This window comes from Amblyraja radiata, unplaced genomic scaffold, assembly GCF_010909765.2.
Source record: "Amblyraja radiata isolate CabotCenter1 unplaced genomic scaffold, sAmbRad1.1.pri S145, whole genome shotgun sequence".
In the NCBI taxonomy this organism is placed as follows: domain Eukaryota; kingdom Metazoa; phylum Chordata; class Chondrichthyes; order Rajiformes; family Rajidae; genus Amblyraja; species Amblyraja radiata.
In genome coordinates, this window is record NW_022630131.1 from 116908 (window position 1) to 130851 (window position 13944).

Consider the following 13944-nt stretch of genomic DNA (forward strand, 5'->3'; position numbering starts at 1 on the left):
GGAGGCTTCAACATCGGGAGCCTTGATTGCCTCGATGCAGCAGTTTGATTTTATGCTGCAACGGGCGCTGAAAGACCCCGCGAACGGACAGATTCTGCCCTTAGAAAGGGCTGATAAAATCCGGATGACAAAACATTGGGGGGAGGGGATTTGTCCCCCACCTCTCAAAGCATGGGGGGGGGGGGGACACAATCCTGTACCCCAAGATTTCCGCCCCTGCACCAAGGGGTCAGGGACTGTCAGTAAGTTCTCTCACATGTGTCTTTTGCTGAAAATTAAATATGTTTGGGAGGAGTTTGTGCATTGTGTAAGAAGAAAATGCTGATGCTGCAGATGCTTTACACCGAAGATGAACACAAAATGCAGGAGTAACTCAGTGGGACAGGCAGCATCTTTGGAGAGAAGGAATGGGAGGTGTTTCAGTTTGAGACCCTTCTTCGGACTTGTATTATGGCAAATATTGTATTGACTGGAACAAATGACAAGTTACAAATAGAAAATTGCAAATCTGCAGGTGATGGAGGACTGAAACACAATGCTAGAAATACTCGGGTCAGGCAGCAGGTGCGCAGAGATACTTTTTTTAATTGACCATTCATACAATCTGGTCGATGATAAACATATTTTCAGATGCAAAAATAGGGAAACTGAGGAGAGCTGGATCAGTGGCTGATCTACTTGAATCATCTACAAGTTTCAAACTTGCTGAACCAATCCAGATTACAGATTGTAGAAGCAAGAACCTGCAGATGCTGGTTTACTGAGGAAAGACACAAAATGCTGGAGTAACTCAGCAGGTCAGGCAGGTCCAGGAATGCTGCCCGATCCACTGAGTTACTCCAGCATTTTATCTTTCCAGAATAGAAGTTTATTTTTCATGGCCACTTTATTCACAATTTGTCAGTTGCCACAAAGCAAGCCTGTGTAATTAATCTTGTTCTCTCCCCATCCACGATGCTACATGGAGTAAAGCTGTTGCTCCCAGTCATTTGAGATCCATGTTCCCCTCATACCTCAAAAACATCGACCTTGTCCATGATAACATGCTGGTTATCAATGCTGTATGTAATTGAATAGAATGTCCTGACATCCATGATCAGCAGGATGTTTTAAGTCTGGTTTGTAGCTAATCCATCTTCTCTCCTGCCGACAGTACTTTCATACTGAAGCACAGGTTCCCTGGTCTGTCGTCATGTTTTTTTGCTTTGTAGAATAAAGATGCTGCCGTTTACAAATTCATTGAACTGCGGGTGAATAACAACTGGGGCCATCCAGAATATACTTGCCTCTACCGGTTCCGTGTCCACGGAGAAGCAGCAATGTGATTCTGGATGCGGCTGCCCCGCCCGCACTCTACAACACAAACAAACTCTACCTAATCTGGATTCAAAGTTGATTTTCCGCAACAATGTCAATTTCTGTCATAAATGTTTATAGTGTTTTAAATTATTTATAATTATTTTATCTTAAATATATTTAGAATGAAACATCCTTAATTTGAACATATTTTCATTTACGGCGGTGGTTGTGGGGGAAGGGAGGTGTATTGGTGGGGGTGTGAGGACGGGGGATGGGGTAAGGTGGGGGGTTGAGGGGGGGGGGGGTTTTGTGTGGGCTGGGGGGTTGTGGGTTGACGGGGAGGATGTGGGGGTCTGCGGTTGGGGAGGGGGTGGGGGGAGAGGAGGGTGATATGGGAGTGTGGGGGAGGGGGCTGTCGGGGAGGGGGTTGTAGTGGGCTTACTGGTTCCCGGCCCCGTCTCCGACCGCACTCCTGGCTCCAGGACCCGGCTCCGGACTCATGTTCTCCAGAGATGCTGCCTGACCCACTGAGTTACTCCAGCACTCTGTGAAACGTCACCTATCCATGTTCTCCACAGATGCTGCCTGACCCACTGAGTTACTCCAGCACTCTGTGAAACGTCACCTATCCATGTTCTCCACAGATGCTGCCTGACCCACTGAGTTACTCCAGCACTCTGTGAAACATCACCTATCCATGTTCTCACAGATGCTGCCTGACCCACTGAGTTACTCCAGCACTCTGTGAAACGTCACCTATCCATGTTCTCCACAGAGGCTGCCTGACCCACTGAGTTACTCCAGCACTCTGTGAAACATCACCTATCCATGTTCTCCACAGATGCTGCCTGACCCGCTGAGTTACTCCAGCACTCTGTGAAACATCACCTATCCATGTTCTCCACAGAGGCTGCCTGACCCACTGAGTTACTCCAGCACTCTGTGAAACGTCACCTATCCATGTTCTCCACAGATGCTGCCTGACCCACTGAGTTACTCCAGCACTCTGTGAAACATCACCTATCCATGTTCTCCACAGATGCCACCTATCCATGTTCTCCACAGAGGCTGCCTGACCCACTGAGTTACTCCAGCACTCTGTGAAACGTCACCTATCCATGTTCTCCACAGAGGCTGCCTGACCCACTGAGTTACTCCAGCATTTTCTGTCTATTTTCCCTTCACCCATCTGCCCAAGCCCACTCTCTCTCCTCCTTTCCTATGTTCCTTTCCACCCATAACCCTCTCTCTGCCTTTACATTGCACTCCTCTGTCAAATCTGCTCAACTTATCTACATGCATTTTTCTTCTTCACGTTTTAGTCATAAAAAGATGCAGTGTGGAAACAGACCCTTCAGCCCAACTTGCCCACACCGACCAACATGTCCCACTCACACACGTTTGGCCCATATCCATCTAAATCTGTCCTATCCATGTACGTGTCCAAATGTCTCTTAAAGTCCCAGTCCCAGCCTTAACTACCTCCCCTGGCAGCTCGTTCCATACACCCACCACCCTTTGTGTGAAAAAACTACCTCAGATTCCTGTTAAATTCTGAAATATTGGTCATAAATTTGGTGCAAAAATGCTCCAAAATAATGCTCAGAATGCATCATTGAGCATCTAAAACCCCTGAGCTTATGCGGGCCCTGGATCCCGGCATCGAGGGACTTCACGTTTCGCGCTCGTGATGTGCGCAGAACGCACATTATTTCACATTAAAATGTTTGTAATCCTGTCATGCCACCCCCCTTTTTGAAAAGCTTCATGTGGGCCTGCTACCCCCAATACCATATGCTCGAATTTTGCACAGTAATCTCTTGTGTGGGACCTTGTCAAAGGCTTTTTGAAAGTCCAGATACACCACATCCACTGGCTCATCGCTTCATCTCTCTCAACACAAAGTACATTTTGCAACAGAACCACATCTCCAGTGGGCACAGGAACACGGGTTTCGTAGCCCAATCATGGATTGCTTTCTTCCCCTCTCCTTTCTTTAGCTTTCCAATTAATTCCTGAAGACTTCATGCAGTCTCGTGAGAGGCTTCTCAGAGCCTCTTGCAAAAGTCACCTCCAGCACAAAACTCTGCTTATGCTCACCTGGCCTTGCCTTTCCCCTCCACCAGCCAGCCAGCTGCTTGCTGCTGCCTCTCCTCCTCAGCCTTAAACCTGGCTCGTGACAAACCCACAAAGGTGGCCGGCCTTGTCATGACCTCTGGCGCTGCCCACCCAGGCACACTGGCGACAGTGCAAGCCCGCCCACCCTCCAGAGCCAGTCATCCCACCGCCACAGACAGACAAAGTGTTTTAGAAGGAACTGCAGATGCTGGAAAATCAAAGGTACACAAAAATGCTGGAGAAACTCAGCGGGTGGGGTGCAGCAGCATCTATGGAACTTCTTCAAAGTAGGCATACCTTGAGATTTCGCAGTGGAGTAGACAAAGTGTTTTAGAAGGAACTGCAGAAAGACACCTTGCCAATACACAGCCGTGCGCAGTGTGCCGGCTTCCATCCCGTCCCCACTCCCAGAACGTGCGGCCAGGGCTTCTGTCGGGGAGACGGGTCCGCCACATTGACCAGGCCATGACTCGCCCTGCAGCCGCTCACTGGTGTGAAGGCGCTAAATTCACCCCTGCCCCCGTCACAGAGTCAGTGAGTCTTACCATAGCGGTGCTCGCTGTGACGACTTGATTGGCAGAGCCGGCAATTGTGACTTTGAACATTTTGCTGAAGATTTTTTTCTCCTTCCTGGAAGTTTCAGTTGCATTTGGGTTGAAATGCGAGCAGCGTCCTCCTCTTTTCCCTTGAAATAAATGAAGGCATTTAACTTGAGTGGTCCCGTCAACACACACACACACGCAGAGTGAGAGAGGGCAGCTCTTATGCAGCTTTTATGCAAAGGTGAAGAGGAAGTTTTGTCTTTTCTTTTGAACTTTGAAAATCTCCCAAAAGGGAAGTGCACCGTTCCCAGAGGCTGTAATACTGGGTTGATGCGTGGAGTGGACGGAGCAAGCCCCTATTCCATCTCCCTGTTCCAAAAATCAATTTAATATATGGTCCCTAGATAAGGGACGTATCAGATATTAAACTGTTTAATTTCAAAATAGACTTTATTCAATAATAATAATAATATCTTTTATTGTCATTGCACGTCAGTGCAACGAGATTTAGTATGCAGCTCCAACCGATGAAAAATAAAAATAAAATAAATAAATAAGCTGTGTGTCGTGACCATCCGAGGGAGACTGTCCAGGGGTGGGTGGGTGGGGAGCACTCAGCAGGGCCGGTTCAGAGCCGCTGTAGCTCTTGGAATAAAGCTGTTTCTGAGTCTGGAGGTTCGGGCGTAGAAGGCCTTGTAACGTCTGCCGGAGGGAAGTAGTTCAAACAGTCCGTTACAGGGGTGTGATGTGCCTTTATGGATGCTGACGGCCTTCCTGAGACACCGTGTGAGGTAGATGCCCTCCAAGGCTGGTAGCTCTGTCCCAATGATCCTCTGCGCTCTGTGGACGACGCGCTGAAGAGCTCTCCTCTCCGCCTCCGTGCAGCTGAGATACCACACAGAGATGCCATACGTTAATATGCTCTCTGTGGTGCAGCGGTAGAACGTTGTCAGCAGCTGTTGGGGCAGACCAGTCTTTTTTAATGTCCTCAGGAAGAACAGTCGTTGCTGTGCCTTCTTGACCAGTGCAACGGTGTTGGTGGACCATGTGAGGTCCTCTGAACTGTGAGTGCCCAGAAACTTAAAGCTGGACACTCTCTCCACACTTTCCCCGTAGATGGAGATTGGGGCGTATTCTCCATTATGGGACCTCCTGAAGTCAATAATCAGCTCCTTGGTCTTGGAGGTGTTTAGTGTCAAGTTGTTATGGGCGCACCAGTCCGCCAGGTTCTGCACCTCCGCTCTGTAGTTTGTTTCATCACCGTTGGTGATCAGCCCAATCACTGTTGTGTCGTCTGCAAACTTCACGATGGTGTTGGTGTCGAATGCAGGGACACAGTCGTGAGTGAAGAGGGAGTAGAGCATGGGGCTTAGTACACAGCCCTGTGGTGTGCCGGTGCTCAGGGTGATGGTGGAGGACAGGTGCGGGCCCAGTCTCACTGCCTGCGGTCGCTCCGTCAGAAAGTTCAGGATCCAATCGCATATCGGTGGGCTGAGGCCTAGATGGTGGAGTTTGGTGGTGAGCTTGGTGGGGATGACCGTATTGAATGCAGAGCTATAGTCAATGAAGAGCATCCTCACGTACGTGCCCTGTCTGTCCAGGTGAGTCAGGACAGTGTGAAGAGCCAGAGAGATGGCATCCTCTGTTGATCTATTTGCCCTGTATCCAAATTGATGGGAGTCCAGTGAGGCAGGGATGCTGGATTTAATATGGGAGAGGACCAGCCTTTCGAAGCACTTCATAGGGATTGGAGTTAGGGCAACCGGGCGGTAGTCGTTCAGGTTGGTGACTTTGGACTTTTTCGGCACCGGCACTATGGTGGCTGTTTTCAGGCACTTGGGGACCGTTGCCAGAGATAGAGACAGATTGAAGATGCTCGTGAATACCTCCGCCAGCTGTACAGCACAGTCCTTTAGTACCCTTCCCTGGACTCCATCCGGGCCTGCAGCCTTGCGTGGATTGATCCTACGCAGAGCGCACTGTACCTCCTGAGTGCTCAGTGTTAAGGCCTGTCCCTCCGCCATGGCCGGGGTTATTCCACTCCTGGTGGTGTTGCCAGTTTCGAACCGGGCAAAGAAGGTGTTTAGTTCGTTGGCCAGTGTGATATCACCGTGCGGGCAGGCGGGGCTGCTCTTGTAGTCAGTGATGTCCCTGACACCCTGCCACATGCTTCTGGTGTCCGCGGTATTGAAGTGGTCTTCTACCCTTTGCCTGTGGATGACTTTGGCCTTTTTTATAGAAACATAGAAACATAGAAATTAGGTGCAGGAGTAGGCCATTCGGCCCTTCGAGCCTGCACCGCCATTCAATATGATCATGGCTGATCATCCAACTCAGTATCCCGTACCTGCCTTCTCTCCATACCCTCTGATCCCCTTAGCCACACGGGCCACATCTAATTCCCTCTTAAATATAGCCAATGAACTGGCCTCGACTACCCTCTGTGGCAGAGAGTTCCAGAGATTCACCACTCTCTGTGTAAAAAAAGTTCTTCTCATCTCGGTTTTAAAGGATTTCCCCCTTATCCTTAAGCTGTGACCCCTTGTCCTGGACTTCCCCAACATCGGGAGCAATCTTCCTGCATCTAGCCTGTCCAACCCCTTAAGAATTTTATAAGTTTCTATAAGATCCCCTCTCAATCTCCTAAATTCTAGAGAGTATAAACCAAGTCTATCCAGTCTTTCTTCATAAGACAGTCCTGACATCCCAGGAATCAGTCTGGTGAACCTTCTCTGCACTCCCTCTAGGGCAACAATGTCCTTCCTCAGATTTGGAGACCAAAACAGTACGCAATCCAGGTGTGGTCTCACCAAGATCATGTAGAACTGCAGTAGAACATCCCTGCTCCTATACTCAAATCCTTTTGCTATGAAAGCTAAGATACCATTCGCTTTCTTCACTGCCTGCATGCCTACTGCATGCCTACTTTATGCCTCTGTTCAGGTTCGACCTGGCAGCACTTTAGGCAGAATTGTCCCTGGATTTAAAGGCATTGTTGCGTGCCCTTAGCAGATCCTGAACCTCCTTGTTCATCCAGGGTTTCCGGTTTGGGAACATCTTTATTTGCTTGTCCACTGTGACAGTCTCCACACAGCAGTTGATGTAGGAGAGCACAGTGGATGTGTACTCCTCCAAGTCTACCTCTGTACCACTGGTAGCCTGTTGTGCAAACAGGTCCCAGTCGGTGCGATCAAAGCTGTCCTGGAGTTGTAGGGTGGCGTGCTCGGGCCATATTTTGACCGTCCTTATTGCAGGTTTGGTCTTGCGGATGAGGGGTCTGTATGCAGGCAGTAGAAACAGTGAGAGGTGATCGGATTGTCCCAGGGATGGGCAGGGGAGAGCTCTGTATGCGTCCTTGATGTTGGTGTACACTTTATCCAGTGTGTTTGAGCCCCTGGTAGGGCACTGCACATGCTGGTGGAATTTGCGGAGTGTGGCTCGTAGGTCGATCTGGTTAAAGTCCCCTGCAACAATGAAGGCACCGTCGGGGTGAGCATCCTGCTGCTTACTGATGGCCGAGTGCAGCTGTGCTAGCGGTAGGTTAGCATTAGCCTGTGGTGGGATGTATATGGCCATGATGATAACCACAGTAAACTCCCGAGGCAGGTAAAACGGCCTACATTTAATCAGTACGTATTCCAGGTCTGGGGAACAGTAGCTCTCTACTGCAGTGTGGTTGGTACACCAGTCATTGTTGATGTAGATGCAGAGCCCGCCACCCTTGCTCTTACCGGAGTCCTTTGTTCTATCAGCACCATGCAGTGACCGGTTGGTTAGGTCCACAGCCCCATCGGGAACCAGCGCGCTGAGCCGGGTCTCTGTGAAGATCAGCACACAGCAGTCTTTCAGGGATCGCTGGGTGTTGATCCAGAGCCTTACCTCATCCAGCTTGTTGGTGAGTGACTGGACATTTGCGAGAAAGACGCTTGGGAGCGATGGTCTTTGTGGAGCCCTCCGTAGCCTGTCCTGCACCCCCGCTCGCTTTCCACGTTTCTGCTTTCGCTCCCGGCGCTTGCTCCGTCTCCTACCCTCCGGAGTGGTGATCCAGGGGGCTGTTCTGCCCAGCTCCATCGGGATTTTGGTAAGGGTGCTGTAGTACTCACACGCCAGTTTCTCGCAGCCACGTCCGATGTTGAGCAGTTCCGTGCGGCTCCATGTGCGACCCGTCGGGATTGCGATGCGGGTCCTGGATTTCCTCGTCCTGGACGTGAGTTTCTTCCTATGGTTTCTGGGGTTACTGGGGTTTCTAAGGGTTCTAAGGGTTCTAGGGGTTCTGAGGTCTTTAATTACTTTACTTTCACAGCCGCGTTCGGTGCCGGGCTGCTCCGAGTTAACTCGGGCTTGGGAGCGCAAAGCCGCTGAACGCGTCTGAACGCGCCGCCATATTTTCCATTTCAAATGTAGTAGCTCTGGCACAATAGTGTTGAATGCAGAGCTGAAATAAAATAAATATTATCCTCGCATATGTCCCATGGCGGTCTTGGTGCTGGAGGATGAAGTGCAGGCCCAGGTTGACTGCATCATCCACATATCTATTGGCCCGATATGCAAACTGTAGAGGATCCAGCAGGGGGAATGTGATATTTTTCAGCTTGGCCAGCACAAGATCTCTCCTCATCCTCCTACGTTCCATGCAATACAGACCCAGCCTACCCAACCTCTCCCTACAGCTCACTCCCTCTAGTCCTGGCAACATCCTCGGAAAACTTCTCTGAACCCTTTCAAGCTTGACAATATTGTTCTTATAATATGGTGCCCAGAACTGAACACATTCTTCTAAATGCGGTCTCACCATCTGATTTTATTTAGCGAATGCAAAGTCCTTTAGCCAAGCAGTTATAACCATATAACCATATAACATATAACAATTACAGCACGGAAACATGCCATCTCGACCCTTCTAGTCCGTGCCGAACACGTATTCTCCCCTAGTCCCATCTACCTGCGCTCAGACCATAACCCTCCATTCCTTTCCCGCCCATATAACTATCCAATTTATTTTTAAATGATAAAAACGAACCTGCCTCCACCACCTTCACTGGAAGCTCATTCCACACAGCCACCACTCTCTGAGTAAAGAAGTTCCCCCTCATGTTACCCCTAAACTTCTGTCCCTTAATTCTCAAGTCATGTCCCCTTGTTTGAATCTTCCCTACTCTCAGTGGGAAAAGCTTATCCACGTCAACTCTGTCTATCCCTCTCATCATTTTAAAGACCTCTATCAAGTCCCCCCTTAACCTTCTGCGCTCCAAAGAATAAAGCCCTAACTTGTTCAACCTTTCTCTGTAACTTAGTTGCTGAAACCCAGGCAACATTCTAGTAAATCTCCTCTGTACTCTCTCTATTTTGTTGACATCCTTCCTATAATTAGGCGACCAAAATTGTACCCCATACTCCAGAATTGGCCTCACCAATGCCTTGTACAATTTTAACATTACATCCCAACTTCTATACTCAATGCTCTGATTTATAAAGGCCAGCACACCAAAAGCTTTCTTTACCACCCTATCTACATGAGATTCCACTTTCAGGGAACTGTGCACAGTTGCCTCTTGATCTGCTGTATGAAGGGTGACAAGTCCTCCTTTGGGTCTTTGTTGAGGGCATGCTTCAATGATGTGTTGCATTGTTTGCTGCTCTCCACAAGCACACCGTGGGGTTGGGCTACTGCCCCATTTGTGAAGGCTGGCCAAGCAGGGGCCATGTCCAGTCCTGAATCTATTCAGCGTCGTCCACTGCTTCCTTGGAAGATTGGTACCAGGGACCGGTAGGGTGGGGTCTGACACCAGATGTTTATTTGGGACGTCCTTGGACTCCCATTCCTTTTTCCAAGCTGATTGGATGGTGACATCAGCTGGTGGTGGGTTCTTCCAAATTGGTCGTCTAGATGGAAATCGAGCAGTGGGTGGGTTGAAGATGTCCATGTGAATTGGCAGGTGAGGGGAGTTTTTGGTCTTTTGAAGCATCCTTTGAGTGAGGACTACTCGCCGGATGTGTGGAGGGGCTATGTTGGATAGGACAGGGAGCCAGGGGAGTGGTGTTGAGCGGATTGTTCCTGTGATGATCCTCATTGTTGAGTTCAGTTGAGTGTCCACATGGTGTGTGTGGGATGACCTGGACCAAATAGGGGCACAATATTCGGCTGAAGAAAATGCAAGGGCTAGTGCTGAAATGCGCAGTGTGATACAACTGCAGCATGACCTCCCAACTTCTAGACTCAATACTCTGACTGATGAAGGCCAAAGTGCCAAAAGCCTTTTTGATCACCTTACCTACCTGCGACTCGCCCTTCATAGAACCATTCACCTGTACTCTTAGATCCCTCTGTGTTTAAGAAGGAACTGCATCAGATGCTGGAAAATCCAAGGTAGACAAAAATGCTCGAGAAATTCAGCGGGTGCAGCAGCATCTATGGAGCGAAGGAGATAGCCAACGTTTCGGGCCGAAACCCTTCTTCAGACTGAATAAGGATCTCGGCCCGAAACGTTGCCTAACTCCTTCGCACCTTAGATGCTGCTGCACCCGCTGAGTTTCTCCAGCATTTTTGTCTACCTCCTAGATCCCTCCGCTCTACAACACTACCCAGAGGCCGACCATTCACTGTGTAGGTCCTGCCCTTGTTCGATGTCCCAAAACCTCACACTTCTCTGTATTAAATTCCATCAACTATTCCTCCGCCCACCTGGCCAATCAATCCAGATCCTGCTGCAATCTTTCACAACCATCTTCACTGTCTGCATAACCACTCACTTTTGTATCATCAACAAACTTGCTAATCTTGCTCTGTATGTTCTCATCCAAATCATTGATGTAGATGACAAACAGTAACGGGCCCAGCACTGAACCCTGAGGCACACCACTAGTCACAGGCATCCAGTCTGAGAAGCAACCTTCCACCATCACTCTCTGCTTCCTTCCATGGAGCCAATTTGCTATCCATTCAGCTGTCTCTCCTTGGATCCCATGCGATCTAACCTTCCAGAGCAGCCGACCATGCGACATCTTGTCGAACGCGATACTGAAATCAATAGACAACAGGTGCAGGAGTAGAGGCCATTCGTCCCTTCGAACCAGCACCGCCATTCAATGTGATCATGGCTGAACATCCCTTATCAGGACCCCGTTCTTGCCTTCTCCTCATATCCCCTGACTCCGCTATTTTAAGAGCCCTGTCTAGCTCTCTCTTGAAAGCATCCAGAGAAATGGCCTCCATCGCCCTCAGAGGCAGAGAATTCCACAGACTCACAACTCTGTGTGAGAAAAAGTGTTTCCTCGTCTTCGTTCTAAATGGCCGACCCCTTATTCTTAAACTGTGGCCCCTGGTTCAGGACTTCCCCCACATCGGGAACATGTTTCCTGCCTCTAGCGTGTCCAAACCCTTAACAATCTTATACGTTTCAATGAGATCTCCTCTCATCCTTCTAAACACCAGAGTGTACAAGCCCAGCCGCTCCATTCTCTCAGCATATGACAGTCCCGCCATCCCGGGAATTAATCTGGTGAACCTACGCTGGGCTCCCTCAATTGCAAGAATGGCCTTCCTCAAATTAGGGGACCAAAACTGCACACAATACTCCACGTGTGGTCTCACCAGGGCCCTGTACAACTGCAGAAGGACCTCTTTGCTCTTATATTCGATTCCTCTTGTTATAAAGTCCATGTACACAACATCCACAGCTCTGCTTTCATCAACCTTTTTGCTCACGTCTTCGAAAAAATCAATCAGATTTGTGAGATACGACCTCCAACGTACAAAACCATGCTGACAGTCCCTAATCAGCCCTTGCCCACCCAAATGCCTGTAAATTCACCAAGGCTAAATCATTGTATGTGTTTACTTGGCCAATGAACTCATTCATACAATCATTCATTCATTGATTAATTCATTCATTCATTCACTCTCATTCATCCTCATTCATTCATTCATTCAGTCCTTCATTCATGGCATTCATTCATTCATTCAGTCATTCATATCATTTCATTCATGCATGTCATAGATTCATGCAGGCAGTCATGCATTCTTCATCATGATTCATGCATGCAGTCATTCATTCATTCATTCAATCACTCACTCACTCATTCATTCATTGATTCATTCATTCAATCATTCATTCATTCATTTATTCATTCACTCATTCATCCATTCATTCAATCATTCATTCATTCATTCATTCATTCATTCATTCATTCATTCATTCATTCATTCAGTCATTCATTCATTCATTCATTCATTCATGCATGCATTCATTCATTCATTCATTCATTCATTCATTCATTCATTCATTCTTATCCTATCCCACAGAATACTCTCCAGCAACTTACCAACTACAGATGTTAACCTTACCGGCCTATAGTTCCCCGCATGTTCCTTGCAGCCCTTCTTGAAAATAGGCACAGCATTTGGAACCCAGTCCCAACGTGCTTCTTCTGACTGTCCAGGTAGACCCATTGTTTCAGCGTGTTCTTGCCCCCAGTGAATTACTTTCCACATACCTGGATTCCATCCTATCCCCCTGGTCCAATCCACGACACCTCACACGCCCTTCGTCAATGTGTTTCCCACGGGCAAGTGGTATATTGCTGATTTTAGAAGAGGAAGGCCGAGGATGGATTAACCTGTCTTCATCCACGGTTCGATGGTGGAGAGAGTCAACAACGTTATGTTCCTTGCCGTGAATATTTCTGAAGATCTGTCGTGGACCCAACAAATTGATTGAATCATAAATAAAGTCAACCGACTTGACTGTGTTAGAGTCGAGCAGAAAGGACATCGATGTGGTGGTGAATGTTCTCCAGATCTTCTACAAATGTAAGGTAGAGACCATATTGAACGGTTGCCACAGGGCCTGGTTCGGCACTTCGAAAGCCCAGGAATGTAGGAGATTAAACAACGTGGTGGCCATCGACCTGTCCTATCCATCATCTATGTTTGTATGTTCCTAAGAAAGCGAATGGTATGTTAGCATCCATAGCAAAAGGATTTGAGTATAGGAGCAGGGAGGTTCTACTGCAGTTGTACAGGGTCTTGGTGAGACCACACCTGGAGTATTGCGTACAGTTTTGGTCTCCTAATCTGAGGAAAGACATTATTGCCATAGAGGGAGTACAGAGAAGGTTCACCAGACTGATTCCTGGGATGTCAGGACTTTCATATGAAGAAAGACTGGATAGACTCGGCTTGTACTCGCTAGAATTTAGAAGATTGAGGGGGGATCTTATAGAAACTTACAAAATTCTTAAGGGGTTGGACAGGCTAGATGCAGGAAGATTGTTCCCGATGTTGAGGAAGTCCAGAACAAGGGGCCACACAGTTTAAGGATAAGGGGGAAGTCTTTTAGGACCGAGATGAGAAAATCAATTTTCACACAGAGAGTGGTGAATGTGTGGAATTCTCTGCCACAGAAGGTAGTTGAGGCCACAGTTCATTGGCTATATTTAAGAGGGAGTTAGATGTGGCCCTTGTGGCTAAAGGGATTAGGGGGTATGGAGAGAAGGCAGGTACAGGATACTGAGTTGGATGATCAGCCATGATCATATTGAATGGCGGTGCAGGCTCGAAGGGACGAATGGCCTCTACTCCTGCACCTATTTTCTATGTTTCTATCTTTCAAGATGTCAGATTAAATGAATGAAGATTCCCGAAATGCACTCGTCAATTGAAACGAATAAACTGAACATTGCGATTTCAGGCGACTGCTCACGATTATCGAGATTGCGGAGAGATGGTGCGGATTCTACCAGGACTGTAGATTGCTCCCTCCCCCGGCACTAACTGTCCACTAGACAGAACATATAGACTGGATATCATCACCCATGATGACTGGTGCCCTTTCCGTGAGGGAGGCACTTTGTGCCCGGACACAAAAGAGTTAACAGTAGATGTTTGTTCAGTGAGTGTGTGTGATTAACGTCAGTCTACACGGAGCCCGGTTGTGTCACCCACCCACTGGAGATTTGCCAGTTCCCAATATAAACCATTCCTGTT

At 48.3% G+C, this 13944-nt stretch overlaps 1 long non-coding RNA gene and 1 other non-coding gene across 2 annotated transcripts; one reads left to right on the forward strand and one right to left on the reverse strand.

Annotated features, from left to right (window-relative positions):
- The first annotated feature begins 201 nt into the window (after positions 1–201).
- LOC116969284 lies at positions 202–1491 on the forward strand. The gene is made up of 2 exons (XR_004410713.1): positions 202–242; positions 1212–1491. It is a non-coding gene; the product is annotated as an uncharacterized LOC116969284 (long non-coding RNA).
- Positions 1492–4250: 2759 nt separating this feature from the next.
- LOC116969286 lies at positions 4251–4432 on the reverse strand. The gene has a single exon (XR_004410715.1). It is a non-coding gene; the product is annotated as a U2 spliceosomal RNA (small nuclear RNA).
- Between the last annotated feature and the right edge of the window lie 9512 nt (positions 4433–13944).